The following is an 18630-nucleotide window of genomic DNA, read 5'->3' as shown; positions in this document are numbered from 1 at the left end:
AACGAGCTGGGCACAAGCAGCAATGCATTTATCATACTGAATGAATGAACTCTTGACAATCTTTGTGAACTGGTTGTTATATCCTCGCCTATAGCTAAAGAAAGACGGCGGAGCTACATTAAATGTCTCTTCGCATCCAATAACGTGAAATGAAATAACTCGGTAAGATAATCTAAAATTAAGAATCAGTTCCCTACCTGCATCTGAGAACGAAATCCCTTGCCACGCGGCATGTTGTGAGGGTTCTGTTTCTCTGAGACGATGCTCCAGTCATTCAGTCAAATAAACAGAAGCTGTGCTGCTCATTAAATATACTCCTCATTAAATGGCAAACCAACTGAGGTCACAGTAGCCTACGATTTGCATGCTGAAACGATGTTGACATTGGTCGGCTATATTAACGGTCATAATAAGCCTAATAAGCTTTTCAATCATCAAGGACCTCTCTATCACTGCTTTTCCCGCAAACGCCCGCAGCAGTTCTTCATAAGTGCTCCGCTGCGCGGTGAAGGGGATATATATTTTAGGGGATATTTAATTGTGTGCGGGGCGATGCCCATCATCGGTATACAGCTCCCCACATATACTCTTATTCCATGGTAACAATGCTGCAAGTTAAAAGTATCTGTTCAGGCTATCACTGCCCTTGTCACGTTAACTGTGCAGGTCATTAAATTGCTGGCTATATAGGAGTCCAGGCAGGCCCGTATCTAGGGTTTCAAAATTGGGGAGGTCCAGACATGGCAAGGGGAGGCGTTTCCCCCCCCCCTTTTTTTTTAGCCATATTTAGAGTAATATATCATTCTAAATCAACATTAGGATTATACTGTTGTGATGTCATTATTCAGTATATTCTCTTTCATGTCACCACCTGCTCAGCTCTCCTGTCAACATAATTGTAACTAACAAACACAAACTGTTTTAGCAAAATTCATATCAAAATGACACCTACAAACACAGGTACACAACCCAAGCCGTACACAACACACAAAGTCATCATCTATAATAAGAAAACATACAGAGGGACCTGTTGGCTGGCAAGAACATGTATTTATTAAGTGTCATTGACCAAAATGACTGTTTGTTTTTAATGTTTTTAACTTTACACCACCTCTTTTTGTTACTTATTGGGTCATGAAACTGAAACCATGCATGAAACAGCCACCTGCATACCTGACTTTGGGAGCATGGCACTGATTGATAACAAGCCTTAATTGAGCCTTCATCATGCATGATTAGCCAGTAGCTTCCCAACGTGTCACAGGTAACGTTACTTAAGAGACAGTCTAGACACTTACTTTCTTGGTTGTTGCTAAAAAATCTGTCAGTGTCACTCACTCACCTCGTCTGTTGCTCACTCGCTCACTGTCTCGCAGCTCGCTCACTTTCAATTATCTCGCCAGGCAGTCACTATGTCTTCCTGCTGCTCCTACCTCCTGCGCTTGTCAAGTGAAATCAAGTTACCGCGGACGCGGCGTCAGATGACTTCCTGCCTGACGTGCCTTTCGTTTCAAAATAAAAGCGATCCCGTGTGGGCTCCTGCACCGGCAGCGACTATTGGTGTCCAGGCTTCTCCAGGCATCGCCGGGCCGTCAACACCGTGCGTCATCGTATCCTTTCATCATTCATAATAATAATGCTTCTTGGTATCATGCCGTTTGCGGAATGTCAGTCATATCAATCAGGCTGAGAGACCTCCTGCATCCCTCTATCTCCATATCAATAATGTGTCAATGCCATAGCTTCAGCACCGGGTTGCCTCGGAAAAGGCATTCATCGCATTCCGGCATTAATCCCATTCATTTAGCGAATTGAGCATCTAGTGTCCATAATGCTAGGTATGCCGGAAGGGGTGTTAGTTCATGCATGCCTATAATTACTAATATTTGAACGTGCTATTCTGCTGGCCAGGATTTCCAGAGTTCAAGTGTTAAATAAGTGTCATTGATTCATTCCGTCGCGTAAGCAGGACCGGTCACAAGGCTTTAGAGGGCCTATATGTGATCATCCCCACGAATTATTGGCCCGTAATATCCAGCTCAGGGCAGACCTAGTCACGTGGTGCATTCGCATTTAGCTCTGCCCACTCATTCAGTTTTGATCCTTGCAACATAATATTGCTGAGGGGGCTAGAACTTAAATTCATTGTCTCTGATTAAGCTGAATGCTTAGTCTCGCTGTCGACGAAACTGGAAATCAAATCCATTGCCATTATCTACGCCGAAATCAAGTCACTGTCTCTGATTAAGCTGAATGCAGAGTCATGGCCGGTGACGAAACCGGAAATCAAATCCATCGTCTTCAAGCGGACGTTCCAAAAACGCAACCTCCTTAAGCAGCATGGCAAATGCAAACCCGTGCAGTAGCACCCTTTCAGCGCATTTCGTTGGTGGTGGTCTCCCCGAAATTATAGTGCCAGCAGTAAGCCGCCGTAAGTCGCTCGTTGCGCAGGGGCAAGTCTAAAGTCATAGTGCTCCGAAGTAAGTCGGTGGAACGCGGAAAAACATGTGTTCCCTTCCAGCGCTCTCCCCGAAGTTATAGCGCAAGTCGCTCGATGCGAGGACATGAATTCAGTGCGCCGAAGTAAGGCGGATGGCTGGCTATCCAGTTTTGGGGGTGCTAAAGTTATACCGCCAGCAGTAGTAATGCTCCGAAGTAAGCCAGGTGCAACAGTATTAAGGCTGCGCAGTAAGCGCCAGCAGTAGTAATGCTCCGCAGTAAGCCGGTCGAACAAGCGTTCCCCTTCCAGTGCCGCGTGCGCGTAAGTCACTGGAGCCGGTCTAGGTTGTGGTGAGTCCAAAAATGTTAATACAGCAAACCGGCGCGGCTCTATCCAGCGCCTGCTGTATCGATAAGATAAGATCTATGGCATGAAACGGCATGGCGACTAATTCTGATGGCATGGCAGCATGGCAACTAGTTCTTTGGCGTAATGACTCCGTGGTAAGATGCCTCTCTTCTTGAGGCATCTGCTTGGACTAGGATACAGAATCCCCCAAAAGAAAGAAAAACCCAAAACCACCAACCGGTCTGCTTGCCTCAGCGATGGGCGGAATGCAACGCTTGTCGCCGACCGGTTGGCTTGGCGGCACAGCGACTTACGAAATCCACCGACCGGGCGTGGCCGCAGCGCTACAGCAGGCGCTGGGTGACCGACAGCGCAATGACTCCGTGGTAAGATGCCTCTCTTCTTGAGGCATCTGCTCGGATTAGGATAGAGAATCCCCCCCCGTAGGGGATTCTTCAGGAGTCAAGACATTGGTGGTGGACTGGGGAGGTGGGTGGGGCGAAACACAGCTTCAGAGAATGGGATGCGATCAGCTCAGGTACAGCGACCAAAAGCACGCACAAATCGCTTGAGGAACAGTTTCTTCCCGCAGGCCACGAGACTCCTTAACATACACAAATAGTGCAGTAGCCGTACTGTACCGTACCGTAGCTGCTACCATTACGTATGTCTAATGTCTAATGTTTAATTGTATGTTTAATAAGGAATATGCTATTTGCACCTGTATGTCAAATACGCCGAATTTAAAACGGCAAGTTTAATTGTATGTTTAATAAGGAATACGCTATTTGCACCTGTATGTCAAATACGCCGAATTTAAAATGTTTAAGCACGGCTAAATTATGCACAGGACATGTGCACCTATGTGCAGTGAATATGCCACTGTCTCTGACTTGTCTTATCACTATACTGCCTTATTGCTTGTTGTGTCTCTTGTTGTTTTTGCACTCATATGCCCTGTTACATTTGTACTATGTTGTAAACGGAGTCCACAGCACAAGAATTTCACACGTGATACTTGTACCATGGAGTGACATTAACAATCTTGAATCTTGAATCTTGAATCTTGACCAGAAGGATCAGGGAAAGAGGACGATGACACGCTGAGCATGGCTATAAATACTGCCACGTCATAGCCTCGGCATTGACGACATTACCGGCGTCATATTGGCAAGTGCCTCACACGGACATCACACTAGGATTACACTTGTCGTCACGCTAGGATTACATATGATGTGAGGCAGCGTGTCTGGTCTTCATCTTGAAAGTAGGTTGAGACCACCATTTCAATCATGAGAGACCAGAGGGTAGAGTTAACAAGCAAGCTTTATTCAAGTATGGCATGGCGATAAGATGGCATGAAACGGCATGGCGACTAATTCTGATGGCATGGCAGCATAGCAACTAGTTATTTGGCGTAATGACTCCGTGGTAAGATGCCTCTCTTCTTGAGGCATCTGCTTGGACTAGGATAGAGAATCCCCCAAAAGAAAGAAAAACCCAAAACCGCCAACCGGTCTGCTTGCCTCAGCGATGGGCGGAATGCGACGCTTGTCGCCGAACCGGTTGGCTTGGCGGCACAGCGACTTATGAAATCCACCGACCGGGCGTGGCTGCAGCGCTACAGCGGGCGCTGGGTGAACCACCAATCCGGCATACTTCGGCGCACTGACTTAGCAGTTTACTTGGCGCACAGCGGCTTACGAAAATCACCGACCGGGCGTGGCCGCAGCGATACAGCGGGCGCTGGGTGACTGACCAATCCGGCGCGCTGACTTAGCATTAAGAAAGAAACCCCCCACAGCGGCTTACGAAAATCACCGACCGGGCGTGGCCGCAGCGATCCAGCGGGCGCTGGGTGATCGACCAATCCGGCATAATTCGGCGCGCTGACTTAGCATTAAGCATACTTCGCAGCGACTTACGAAAACCACCGACCGGGCGTGTCCGCAGCGCTGTTTTATGGCTTTGTGGACCTGTATTGTGATTTTATGGTTCAGTCGGCAGACTGAACCACAACAGAGGTATCTTTTTTAAGCTCAAGTAGAGCCAAACGTTGACATTTGGAAAGATTGTTGGTTACCTTATACTCACGTTTCTTACCTAAGAGTTGGGAGACTTCACTCTCTACCAATCTACAATAGGTGTCTATAGATGAATTTCTATGTTTAGGTGGAATAAAGTTAGATTTTTTCTTAAATGGGGTGTTTTGTCTCTGTGGATCTGTGTTTGACTCATTGGTAACTACAGGAGTGTCAGGTGAGGGATTCACATTGCTCAATGGACAATCTGTCCATTGAAACCTCTGTTTACATTACCAACAAATTATCTCAGTCTCAAGAGTACGGAAAAATGGTCTAGAGACTGTGGGCCTCTCTTTTTTCTTATGTAATTCTACCTGGTACTTGTTGGTGGTTATACTGTGTTGTCATGACTTTAGTGTTTTGCACACCTCATGGCTAATGAGAAACCTCCTTGAGGCCATTATCCAGAATACTAGTTTCATTTTATAACTATTAAAGATGTTGGTTTTCTATGTGACCCAACACACTACCTACACTGCTTACACTGAATAGATTTATATCATGTTTTTTATTTTCTTTGGGTTTGCATTTATATAATGTCAGTTGTTAGTAGTGAAGGTCTATGCACTCTGTACTTTTACTTACATGCAAATGTATACCGGTATCTATGTATTGTTCTGTATGAGCATTGATTGACACAAATGTATTCACCTGTCTAGTTGTCTCTCCACCAATCGGTGTTGAGTCCCGGATGTATATGAGTGCTCCTCCTACTTCCTCCTTCATTTCTGATGAAGACCGTTTGGTCGAAACGTCAATAAATTGACCTGGGAGCTGACAAAATATCAGTGTGCGGACTCTATTTATTTGATAAATCCCACTGTGACATCATCAGTGATGTCATAAATCCTACTGTAACAAGCAGTGGAGGACTCGCACACAGAACTATAGACAAGACAAAGTCTTAAAAAATCTGATCCATTTTATTGAGGATCGGCACAAATTGGCAGCAAACGTTTCAGTCCTAGTTGGACTATCGTCAGTGCAGTACTGGGCGGCCCTGTTGGCAGTATCTTTGTAGAGTTCTCAATCAAGCTGGAGAGCTTAATTAGGCACACCTGGAGGAGCCTCACATGGGGCAGGTAATCAGCACAGCTAGCTCATGTTAGACAAATCATATCAATCAATCAATCAATCAATCACATGTCCATACCTATACATGAACCAGAGGTATAAAGGTAAGTATATACATTATTCGATTATAGGCCATGGGACTAGTAGTGCATACAGACATTCACAAAAAGCAGGCCATTTCGAGTTCTTCATTCAAGCCATTGGGATGCAATGTTTTAAGATAATAGATCCATTTACACTCGCACTGTAACAGTGCTTGGTCGACATTACCACCACGACGTTTTGGAAAAATTGTATCAATGCCACAAAAAGCTAGGTCAGAAAGAGAATGATTGCCATCGGCAAAGTGCCTTGCTACAGCTGATTTGGGGTCAGCACGGCGAATAGAGCTCTTATGCTCATTGATTCTGATTCTCAACTGTCTCTTAGTCTTGCCACAGTATTGGATACCACATTTGATGCATATGATTAAATAGACCACATTAGTGGAACTGCATGTTATCATTTTCTTTATTTTGTACTCCTTTTTAGTGACAAAGCTGGTAAAGGTGTTAACCTTTTTACCATTAGAACAGGCAGCACAATTGCGGCATGGGAAAAAGCCTGTGGCATTGTCCAGACGTCTCTGGTGGGTGGGTTTTCTGTGTGAGTCTGCATGATGCACTAGTGTGTCCCCAACATTCTTGGCTCTGGAAAAGGAGAAAAGGGGAAGAGAGTCAAAGATCTGCTTTCCAGTATCATCAACAGACAGGACATATATCTGTACAACACATGTACAGAGCAGCTTCCAGCTTCACTTTTAAAAACTGAAACTGCATGATGTTTGCTCACTCGCTCATTCACTCACATCGACTATTTAATAATAAATGGAAATGATCTCTTCATTTCTTGACAATAATTAAACTGTATAAAGCGCTGTCTATTTAGCTAACTGTCTATTTAGCTAACTGTCTATTTAAGTGGAATTAACAATCAATCCAGCTTCCAGCTGCTAGGAATTATTATTTTGTGTTTGTGTATATGGTATGAACATTTGTAGTGGCTGCCATGCAGCTTCCTATCTTTAAATGTATTTGTTACAGATGACTTGTTTTTATGTTCTTATGTTTTTATGTATACACTGTGCTCGCCTTCCCCCTCCCCTCAACACACACCCAACTGCCCACGGCACATGCACATACTGTATGCACTTACGCTGCACACACCTTACCACACACCAGCACACTTTTAAGGACCACAATGGAAATAAGCCTTCGGGCTTTTTTGTGTTTTTATCCTTTTGATTCTATTACTGAATCTTGTACTAATGTACCTGTACTTGTACTGTGTAAATTAGTCAATAAATGTAATCAATCAATCAATCAATCAATCAATCATTGTAGTGAGTGAGTGTGTAGTTAGGACTGACCTTCTTCCAGGGAGATTGTGGGCGTGTTCCGGCCAGGATGCGTCGGTGCTTCACGCTGACCGGCGTGGGAGTCTCTTCATCTCTGGAGCGTTGACGCTTGACCGGGCGACGGGTCACTGGGCTCCACATGGAGGGAGAGCAGAACAGGTCCCGCGGACGACAGCGGATTGCAGGCTGATGAAGGGGGAGAGAGAGAGAGGGGGGGGGGGGGGGGGATTCAAATGAATGACCTAATTTACATTGCAGGCCTTCAGTTGACACCCTTATGCAAAGTGATTAACAATTACAATGAGATACATATCTGAATAATGCAGGCAGCATGTAACATAAAGTGATGTTTCATGGTCTGTTAGGGTAAAGACTTGGGATGAAGAGGTCTTGCGTGGGACCCTTACGTGACCTCACAACTTGATTTTCACTTTGAGACACATGTTGAAGAAGAGGCTGTCTGAGAGAGCCAAGTCATAAAAATATATATCGATCCTAACCCCTAAATTAAAATGGGAAAAACAGAATTTTGGGAAAAATAAAATGGAAATTGGAAAAAAATAAATCAGATTCCATATGGCTCTACCTGAGGATCATTGATGGCCAGGAGCTCCCTCAACAGATCGTCCCCGGCCCCTGCTCTCTCATAATCCACCTCCAGATAGTCTTCATCAGTTGGTACTGGGTAACAGCCTGTAATACACCCTTCACTTGCCCTGACAAGTCTGCTGAAGACTAAACGTTACTGGAAGGCATCCATACACGTTACATCAATGATGTGAGCAAGTTACCTGGGGGTTTTGATGGTGAAAAGCCATGTTGTCCAATCTTGATGGTTTCAAAACGGCAAAGTAAGGAAAACCATTACTTCAGCAACGCCAACTATTTTAACGTCATATCCAGTATGAAACAAGTAACGTTAGCATAGCGCTAATATTAGACGAGAGCATAATGAGCGTTAGCGTCAGGCCGGCTATGAACTTTGGAGCTCTGTCTTGACAGACCACGCACTGTGCAACCCCGCCATCTTAACCACTCGAGCTAAAAGGCCAGCCTGATAGACGAGTAGTGACAAAGCCCAAGTGCCGTTCTGAAGCCTACACTAGTTAGCGTTAGCAAGATCATTCACATTTACATTTAGCTCAAATGTTAGCAGCACACCGGGGGTACGGTGATGCAGTGGTCAGCGCTGTCGCCTCACAGCTCGAAGGTCCTGGGTTCGATTCCCACCTGGGATGCTGTGAACGCTGAAGGAATGCGTGCCCGTCCGCCTGTCCTCGAGTGCCCACCGCCCGGGTGGGGTCGTCAAAAGGGCCTTTCTGTGTGGAGTTTGCATGTTCTCCCCGTGCCTCCCGGGGGTTTCCTTCATATACGAACCCCCTTCACCAAAACATCACATGCAATATCCTGGTTGCTAATGTGGTTCCTCCTCTGGTCGTTAAGGGCGCCTGTTCAGAGGGAGGGGAACTGGTTGGAATAGCGTGAACCTCCCACGTGCTATGTCCTACCGGTGAAGCTTCCTCTGTCAGGTGAAAAGAAGCGGCTGGCTGACTGCCCATGTCTCGGAGGAAGCATGGAGCCAGTTTCGGCTCTCTCCAGATCGACAGAGGGTGGAGTAGCAACCAGGATAAATAAATGAAGTAGCACTAATGGGGGATAAAAAATGGGATAAAAAAATTGGGAAAAAAATATTAAGAAAATAAACTACCGTTGTGTTGAAGTTAGCAAGACACTTTAGCTAACGTTAGCATACGCTAGCCGTTAGCTCACAAGTTAAACCGTACAGAAACACAAGGAAAGCAATCTGTCTTTTACCTTCAATTCGCTGTGCACAACTTGTTGTGGTTTATCTAGACGGTTTGTTGTTCTCTTCTCTCCCTTTCAGTGTCCAAAGTCAAAGTGGTTGCAACTTGCAAGGATGCTGTTGTCAGGGTTAAACGTCAGAAAGCGGTGCTGTGATTGGTCATGCTTGTCATGTGACCCACGTAGCTTGATTGTCAACAGCGATCTTTTAAACATCCTGATGGTTAACAACAGCCATCCGCAGTTTATATAGTGTGTGTGTGTGTGTGTGTCTATGTAGGATGTAGGCTATATATATATATATGGTAGATGCATATGCATCAAGTTGGCAGGGAAGATCATACATAATTCAGTCATGATTTTGCATACAGTCAACCCTGACATACAGCTGTGCACTTCAGAATTAGAAATGCTCCCAGAGCATTGAATCCAATCAGCTCTCTTCTTTCATTACCTTTGTTCAGAGAGCACAGGAGGAGTGAGTTATCCAATCAGCTCTCTTCTTTCTTGACCTTTGTTCAGAGAGCACAGGAGGAGTGAGTTATCCAATCAGCTCTCTTCTTTCTTGACCTTTGTTCAGAGAGCACAGGAGGAGTGAGTTATCCAATCAGCTCTCTTCTTTCTTGACCTCTGTTCATAGGGCAAAGAAGGAGTGAGTTATCCAATCAGCTCTCTTCTTTCTTGACCTCTGTTCATAGGGCAAATGAGGAGTGAGTGTACAATACTGAGGTTCACCACCTACTTAATCTTCCTTGTCAGCCTTACCCTTAAAGGAAGCACATGTGGTGATAGATTTCTCTCCCCAATCTCTATTTTTTGATCAAACATTTCCTCCATAGGCCCAGTTTGGACTCAACAGAAGGTGGATACTTCAGCATGGCGGCCCTGCATGCTGATATGAAAATATGCAATTACAGAGATGATCATGTCATTTGTTAATTCAAATATATCTTTAATTATGTTTAAATGTTCTGTTCTAGGTCATAGGAGGAGCGGCTGAGTTTGTGTAATGATGAACTTTCTTCATTTCCATTAGGAGACGTGCTGGCCTTGGGGATTAACCAGTAGAGGGTTTAGTGGAAATTGAACAATGTTTTGTGTGTGACAAGCTGTTGTTTTAAGCCTTGTTTAAGGAAGGTCTGGAGAACATTACACAGGGTCTCGGATGGCCGGGTGGATAAGCTGCACAAGGACGGTCATTTAGGATATGGTCGGGGCAGAGGTCACGGAGATCGGCTGACAAAAGGACATTTTAATGTCTCTGCTCAGTCACTTAGTCACTTTGGGATAGGGACTGGAAAACAACACAGAGTTTATGGCTTTTCTCTAGGAGCCACATTCCACAAAGCCCCCAGATGAGGGGTTTCTGTGAGAAGCATCACAGTGTTGTATGTATATTGATGCATATGGTGCGTATATATCTTACTGATTGACTGACTGGTTATGATATCTGATATGGAATAAAGATTAGACTATACATTCGATGTGCTAACCAGCACAGAACCAAGGAGAGGAACCATGATTTGAATCTAAGACGGCCCGGCTGGGAATGTTGGATGATTTGTAGAATATATATTGGTTGTCATATGAGAATAGAGTGTGTTTAGATCAGTCTGATGTTGTATTTCTGTGTTTTGAATAACTTCAAACTTGCATTTCTCGCTACACAATAAGGGAGCTATATCATATTTAGATAAATAATAGCCTATTGTTACATATTGTAAGCAAATGGAAAATAAAGGTATAGTCGAATTAGTTAATAAGTGGTAATTGATAAGAGTTTCTCATCCGGGTTAATCAGGGTGAGTTTTTCTCTGTTTTGATTGAAGAATACGCTCTCACTCTGGTTACACCCTTTGGGTGGTTACAGACCGAGAGACAGTAAGTCTGAACTGTAAGATGTTTTAAATCCAGTTCAGACTGGGATTAACCCATGATTTAGCTGAATTTGATCTTATCCAGAATATAGTTTAAGTTTATCAAGTCTAACAATAACCTTACATAATGTTCTAAACTAGGACTTTAATAGATAAATAGCTAAATTAGCTGACCAAACCATAGGAGTTCAAAATAGGAATTTAAAGTAAATATGTTGACAATTGCTTTGGTAGATAGGAACCAATAGATAACTATTTCAAGGAGAAGGTTAGTACTGTGACCTCCAGTGGAAGCCAGGTCACAGGATGTGGACAGAGAGGGGGAAAAAAACACGCCTGCCAAATAGGAGTGACAGAAGGGAGAGATCATATGACCAACCAATACCAGCACAGCAGTGAAGGATGACACTAGATGGAGGAGGAACCATACCGGAAGACAGACGCCCCAAGGAAATGTACTTTAAAAGCACAGGCAAAAGAGAAGGGGGGGGTCGGTTTGCAGGGGTCTTCTTTTGACCTGCTACATATTTTGCTGTGAGGGAGAGACCACTGGAAAATCCACCTCAGAGATCTCTGAATGGGTAATATAAATACTTGATCTGTCTTTGTACTGAATATGCTAAATCCTCTATATAAAATAATGTTCTAAATATCAGAATTGCTTGTTGTATTGATTTTTCATATATCTGGAATGATTGGACACACTGGAAAGGTATTAACATATGTCACACCTTCCGATTGGAGTGAGCTGTTTTTAATTAGGTTGAACGAGGTACAGAGAAATCCTTTCCATCAAATGGTGACCCCGACGTGATTATGATCCATATTTTGAAAAAGCAAGCATTCTGATCAAGCATTTCAGGAAAACAGTGGCTTAACATCCCGGGAAAATATCAATATAGGGTTTACGGATTACCTTTTTCATAAAAATATCTGCATTGGCTATTCTAAATTATTGTTACACTAACTGGATTCCACAAATGCTGTAATTTATCAATCAAATTTAGGAACCTGTACAAAGCTGGTCAGACACGTGTTTTGATATTTTGGAAAGATTTGTAAAGTGACCGAGCGCGTGTGAGGGTCGTAATTAACCCCAAGACCATTGCCCATGACCGAGTACGTGTGAGAGAAGTGATTAATCTCAAGACCATTGTCAGACCGAATGCATGTGAGGCGAATAGTACATTATTATTATGATAATACTAATTTTCCAAGACCATAGCAAAATGTGTTATTTATACAGAACCGGCGTGTTCTGGGGGAGTCCGTTTTGTACAGAGAGCATTAAGGCTCAGGTTTTTGCGTTTTATTGTAATATATTTCTGAAGGTTTTGCTATATTATGAATTGTGAAAAATCAGCTATAGAGAAGATCATAAAAGATTATTTATAATGGGGAAGAAATAACACAGAATTGTCTAATAATAGTAATATCGATATCCATATTTTGAGTTGAATTTTAGATTCTTCCAATTTATGTTGCTATGTAAATTAGACACAAAGGTTTATGCTATAAATTCAAACAACAAGGTGAATTTAATGCAAGATTAGGTCACGTTGGGTTAGTATTCCTTTGTATTTTTGTGTTATACTGCTTTATGATCCATAACTTTGCTGTAAGTTTGAGAAGAAGAGAATGAATGTAAATGATTTTTAAATTCACTGTGCAGGGACGCCTGTCACAGTGGAACGGTAATATGTAAGAGTATAGTATATAAATAGAATCAACAGTATTTTGACGCTTATGAAAAAACTGTTTGTGGAAAAATACACCACAAGTTGATGCGCGCAGCTTCTAACCAAGGGTCCGGGTGCAGCCAAATGGCCGCGGTGAGTGGGCTCTGGCGTCCATACAGGAGAAACCTGTGAGTCTGTCTGGCGGAGTTGGGCTGCAGAGCGGAGCACCATAGATAGCCTATGAGTTATTTTGCCATCAAATTGGCGTAAGGTCGCGCGACAGTTCAAAATAATAGCGTATGCTTTTAACGTTAGATTTATTTAGAAATATAAATGGATCTTTTAAGAGAGTGGTGGATTCGTTAGAGGGTAAAGATATGGAATGGGATTAATGGCCTATGGCCTATGGATTATGCGAATAGATATAATAGGCGTCACATAATATGTCCTCCCAACTAGTAGACATGATGTATGCGTGAGACGGGGTAGATTATATAAGCATGACCGGCTCTTTACGCATTCAAATAAATATAGCTCAGTTGATAGAGCGGCCGTGCGGTTCCATCCCCGTGTGAGGAGCCAAGAATTTGCAGTAGCCTAATGGAACAATGTCTGTATGTAGTAAACGATTGACTGTTAAATCAAAACAGACATCGACAACCTTTATTTAGTTTTTGTCTGTCCGTCAGTCTGTCTGTCTGTCTGTTTGGTTGTCTTTTATCTGTGGGTCGCTCGTAGTGCAAACTTCACATGTCGTTGGGCAGAGAATGTGTGTGTTTGTGTGTATGCGCGAAAGGGGAGAGCATGAGGGGGTGTGTGTGTGTTTGTGTGTGAGCCATGTTAGAGAAGGAAGCGGAGTTTCCGGCTGTTTCCAGCGGAGGGAGAGGATTGCTGACGCCGCGGAACCCCGAGAGACGGGTCCGGCTCGAGGGGGGCTAAGCAGCTGTACAACAGGTAGACGTGGTTTTCTTTCAGGGCTGGTACAGTACGGGCCAAGGAGGGTCTGACAGCGAGCAGAGCACCAGACGCGACTTGCACCGGGCGGTGGCGAGCCAGCAGCTACCAGAATGAATAGGAGGGTGTTTCACGCTACTTTTGTCTGTTAAAATGAAGTTGGTAATGTACAGTTTGATCCAAGGGGGATCAAACCCTTTCAGAGGAACTTGTAACACCAAACTGTCTGTTTTGCTGCAGCTCGCAGTGCTGTTTAGTCCAGGACCTTGCTTCCTGGATCTGTTGAGAGGTGGAGGGGGGCTGCTCCGTGAAGCTCCAGTGGGGGAGCTCTGTTCTGTTCAAGGTCTATATGATAAGTGACCTGGGCATGCGCAAAGACTGGGCGTGTCTAAAAACACACCATGTCCAAGAATGTTGTCCCTTGAGAAGGTCAAAGAGGGCAGCCCTTTCCTAAGGGTGGGGCTGCACGAGTGGGGTAGGCTCTTGAGCAAGGCATTACATCAGGGCAGCGTTGCTGTAAGTGGCTGATTATGTAGGCTATAAGTTCCATGTTTGAGTTGATTTGAGTGTGATAATTTGAGATAGATAGGATTTTATGTTACTGCATGAGTGATGGGTAGATGCCGGTAGTAAAATTTGATGTTGTGAATGCATTTAGTGGTGTAAGGAGACAGATAGGATTTAAGTGGGTTGGTATGAGTGATGAAGTTTGTGTAATGTGGGATTTTATGTGGATTGGGAATACAATGCTGATAGTATGGGGCGTGAACGTTCATTGTTTCTATGGAGAATGAAAGCATTGATTATAATATTTAGATTGGCGAAATGGTGCTGTGTTTTGTCGGTGTGGCTGTGATATGGGAAGTGATGTCTGTTACTCGTTTGAGGTGTCAATTGATCTAATGATTATTGATAGTTGTTTGATTAATTTTGTTTGATTAATTTAGACCAAAGGGGGGTCCCCATACATTGTGGAATGCATGGTGAATGAATGCGTAGAATATAGAATGGACCCAGATGGAGGGTTAAATCTCAGCAAAACACACTGACGAAGTGTCAGATATAATGAGTTATGAAAAATAGATTGGACTGGGAAATTACAGCAGTGGGGAACACTGAATACTGTACATTATATAGTAATACGTACTGAATAGAAAGTTTGCAGTGACACATAAAATAACAATAGTTATATGATGAGTTTGTTTAGTTGACAACTTTGCATAAATGAAGGGTTTGATGATTAACTTGAAAATTCTCTCTGTCGTCCCTATAGAAGAACTAGCTCAGACCCAGGTAAGATACACCATCATTTTTCCGTTTGAGAAAAGCTACACATAGTTAAATTTACACTTAAAGTACGCTGGAGATGTTTTCAAAAGTATCTATAAATAAGTCAATGGCCTCCTCTGAGGACGAGATTATACTTGAGTTTGCATTTAGAGTATTGTTGTTTTGCCTCAGTCTGGGGACTGACCCACCCCAATAAGCTAGCTCTTAAAGCAGTTGTTTTTTTGGGAATTCATCCAACCCACTCAAGACATGTACACGAAATCTGTAAACTTGAAAGGCAGACTCAAGGAGCCATCTTGTTTATGAGGTGCATTGCAATCAAATTATAAAAGTAAACAATTGAATATGTACTCACAGAGTATCTCAAACATTATCTGCCGTACGTGCGTATTTGTTGTACTAATAAAAATAGAAGAAATTATTTTGTCTAAAATACAGGCACATTGTGAAATCAAATGTTTGCAGCACAGGTCCAATCTTGAGTATGTGGGTTTCATTTTTTGCATAGCGCGATCTAAGCAAATAGTCTTATGCACTTATTTGGGTGCAAATTGGGACAAGGGGGCAACCATTATTATGACGAATTTGGAAATGAATACATGCACTAATGGGGTTAAGTTGTGTTTGTGCTGAGGTTTAATGTTGTCTAAGTGGGTTCCAGGAAAAATATGGGAACAGTTATGCTACTAAATGAACTGAATGTTGTCGTTAGGGGGGTTTCAACTGGGGGTTATGTTAGATTCAATAAGGAGCAAAGATGAAGAGCCAAGTTGAAGAATATGTTTAAGATAACTCAAATCACAGTGCTATAATATGCTATGTTTCAGGAGAAGAAATTGGACCGTCCGGTGCCGCATTGGGACGAAATAATGGAGTAAAAAGTTCACACCTATAGAATAGGTGTGAAAGGGGGATTGATAGATTTCTCTCCCCAATCTCTATTTTTTGATCAAACATTTCCTCCATAGGCCCAGTTTGGACTCAACAGAAGGTGGATACTTCAGCATGGCGGCCCTGCATGCTGATATGAAAATATGCAATTACAGAGATGATCATGTCATTTGTTAATTCAAATATATCTTTAATTATGTTTAAATGTTCTGTTCTAGGTCATAGGAGGAGCGGCTGAGTTTGTGTAATGATGAACTTTCTTCATTTCCATTAGGAGACGTGCTGGCCTTGGGGATTAACCAGTAGAGGGTTTAGTGGAAATTGAACAATGTTTTGTGTGTGACAAGCTGTTGTTTTAAGCCTTGTTTAAGGAAGGTCTGGAGAACATTACACAGGGTCTCGGATGGCCGGGTGGATAAGCTGCACAAGGACGGTCATTTAGGATATGGTCGGGGCAGAGGTCACGGAGATCGGCTGACAAAAGGACATTTTAATGTCTCTGCTCAGTCACTTAGTCACTTTGGGATAGGGACTGGAAAACAACACAGAGTTTATGGCTTTTCTCTAGGAGCCACATTCCACAAAGCCCCCAGATGAGGGGTTTCTGTGAGAAGCATCACAGTGTTGTATGTATATTGATGCATATGGTGCGTATATATCTTACTGATTGACTGACTGGTTATGATATCTGATATGGAATAAAGATTAGACTATACATTCGATGTGCTAACCAGCACAGAACCAAGGAGAGGAACCATGATTTGAATCTAAGACGGCCCGGCTGGGAATGTTGGATGATTTGTAGAATATATATTGGTTGTCATATGAGAATAGAGTGTGTTTAGATCAGTCTGATGTTGTATTTCTGTGTTTTGAATAACTTCAAACTTGCATTTCTCGCTACACAATAAGGGAGCTATATCATATTTAGATAAATAATAGCCTATTGTTACATATTGTAAGCAAATGGAAAATAAAGGTATAGTCGAATTAGTTAATAAGTGGTAATTGATAAGAGTTTCTCATCCGGGTTAATCAGGGTGAGTTTTTCTCTGTTTTGATTGAAGAATACGCTCTCACTCTGGTTACACCCTTTGGGTGGTTACAGACCGAGAGACAGTAAGTCTGAACTGTAAGATGTTTTAAATCCAGTTCAGACTGGGATTAACCCATGATTTAGCTGAATTTGATCTTATCCAGAATATAGTTTAAGTTTATCAAGTCTAACAATAACCTTACATAATGTTCTAAACTAGGACTTTAATAGATAAATAGCTAAATTAGCTGACCAAACCATAGGAGTTCAAAATAGGAATTTAAAGTAAATATGTTGACAATTGCTTTGGTAGATAGGAACCAATAGATAACTATTTCAAGGAGAAGGTTAGTACTGTGACCTCCAGTGGAAGCCAGGTCACAGGATGTGGACAGAGAGGGGAAAAAAAACACGCCTGCCAAATAGGAGTGACAGAAGGGAGAGATCATATGACCAACCAATACCAGCACAGCAGTGAAGGATGACACTAGATGGAGGAGGAACCATACCGGAAGACAGACGCCCCAAGGAAATGTACTTTAAAAGCACAGGCAAAAGAGAAGGGGGGGGTCGGTTTGCAGGGGTCTTCTTTTGACCTGCTACATATTTTGCTGTGAGGGAGAGACCACTGGAAAATCCACCTCAGAGATCTCTGAATGGGTAATATAAATACTTGATCTGTCTTTGTACTGAATATGCTAAATCCTCTATATAAAATAATGTTCTAAATATCAGAATTGCTTGTTGTATTGATTTTTCATATATCTGGAATGATTGGACACACTGGAAAGGTATTAACATATGTCACACCTTCCGATTGGAGTGAGCTGTTTTTAATTAGGTTGAACGAGGTACAGAGAAATCCTTTCCATCAGTGGGGACCCTATAACCCTGTCACTGGAAAACGGGGGTGTGGTGACTGGAAAGGTTGGGAGCCTGGCCAACTACCGTCCCATCGCCTTAGCCAGTATTATATCGAAAGTTTTTGAAAAGATTTTACTCGATAGGATAAGTGTTTTTATCTCAACCACTGATAATCAATTTGGTTTTAAGGCCAAACACAGTACAGATCTTTGTATTTATGCGTTAAAAGAAGCGGTTGAGCTTTACAGACAACATGGCTCCACTATGTTTGTTGGCTTTATTGATGCCTCGTCAGCTTTTGACAAAATCAATCACCATAAGCTTTTTACCAAACTAATGCAGAGAGGTGTGCCGGGTTCTTTCATCCGCATCCTTGTATACTGGTATGCCAACCAGAGTATGCGGGTAAGTTGGGGGAACTCGGTGTCTGCCCCATTTAGTGTTGGCAATGGGGTCCGTCAGGGGGGGATTTTATCCCCAGCCCTTTTTAATCTTTATATGGATGCCTTATCCAAGCAGTTGACTACTTGTAGGACTGGCTGTGTGATAGGTAGCACATTGATTAATCATTTTATGTATGCTGATGATCTTGCCATTATCTCCCCCAGTAGTGCGGGGTTTCAACAGCTACTTAACATCTGTTCTGAATATGGTATTATGTTTGATGTGAAATATAATGCCAAGAAGAGTGTGGTTCTGATCTGCCGGTCGAAAGGGGATCAGAAACTTAATTTCCCCGTATTTTATTTGTCAGGACGGATAATCTCTGTGGCCAGCAACTGCAAATATCTGGGACACATCATTGATGACAAGATGCAGGATGACTCTGATATGCTTAGACAGCGTCGTATGCTTTATGCGCAAGCTAACATGTTAGTCAGGAAATTTCATTTC

The sequence above is a fragment of the Poromitra crassiceps genome (genome assembly GCF_964638095.1).
Source record: "Poromitra crassiceps genome assembly, chromosome: 3".
NCBI classification, from domain to species: domain Eukaryota; kingdom Metazoa; phylum Chordata; class Actinopteri; order Beryciformes; family Melamphaidae; genus Poromitra; species Poromitra crassiceps.
This window is presented reverse-complemented; position numbering follows the sequence as displayed.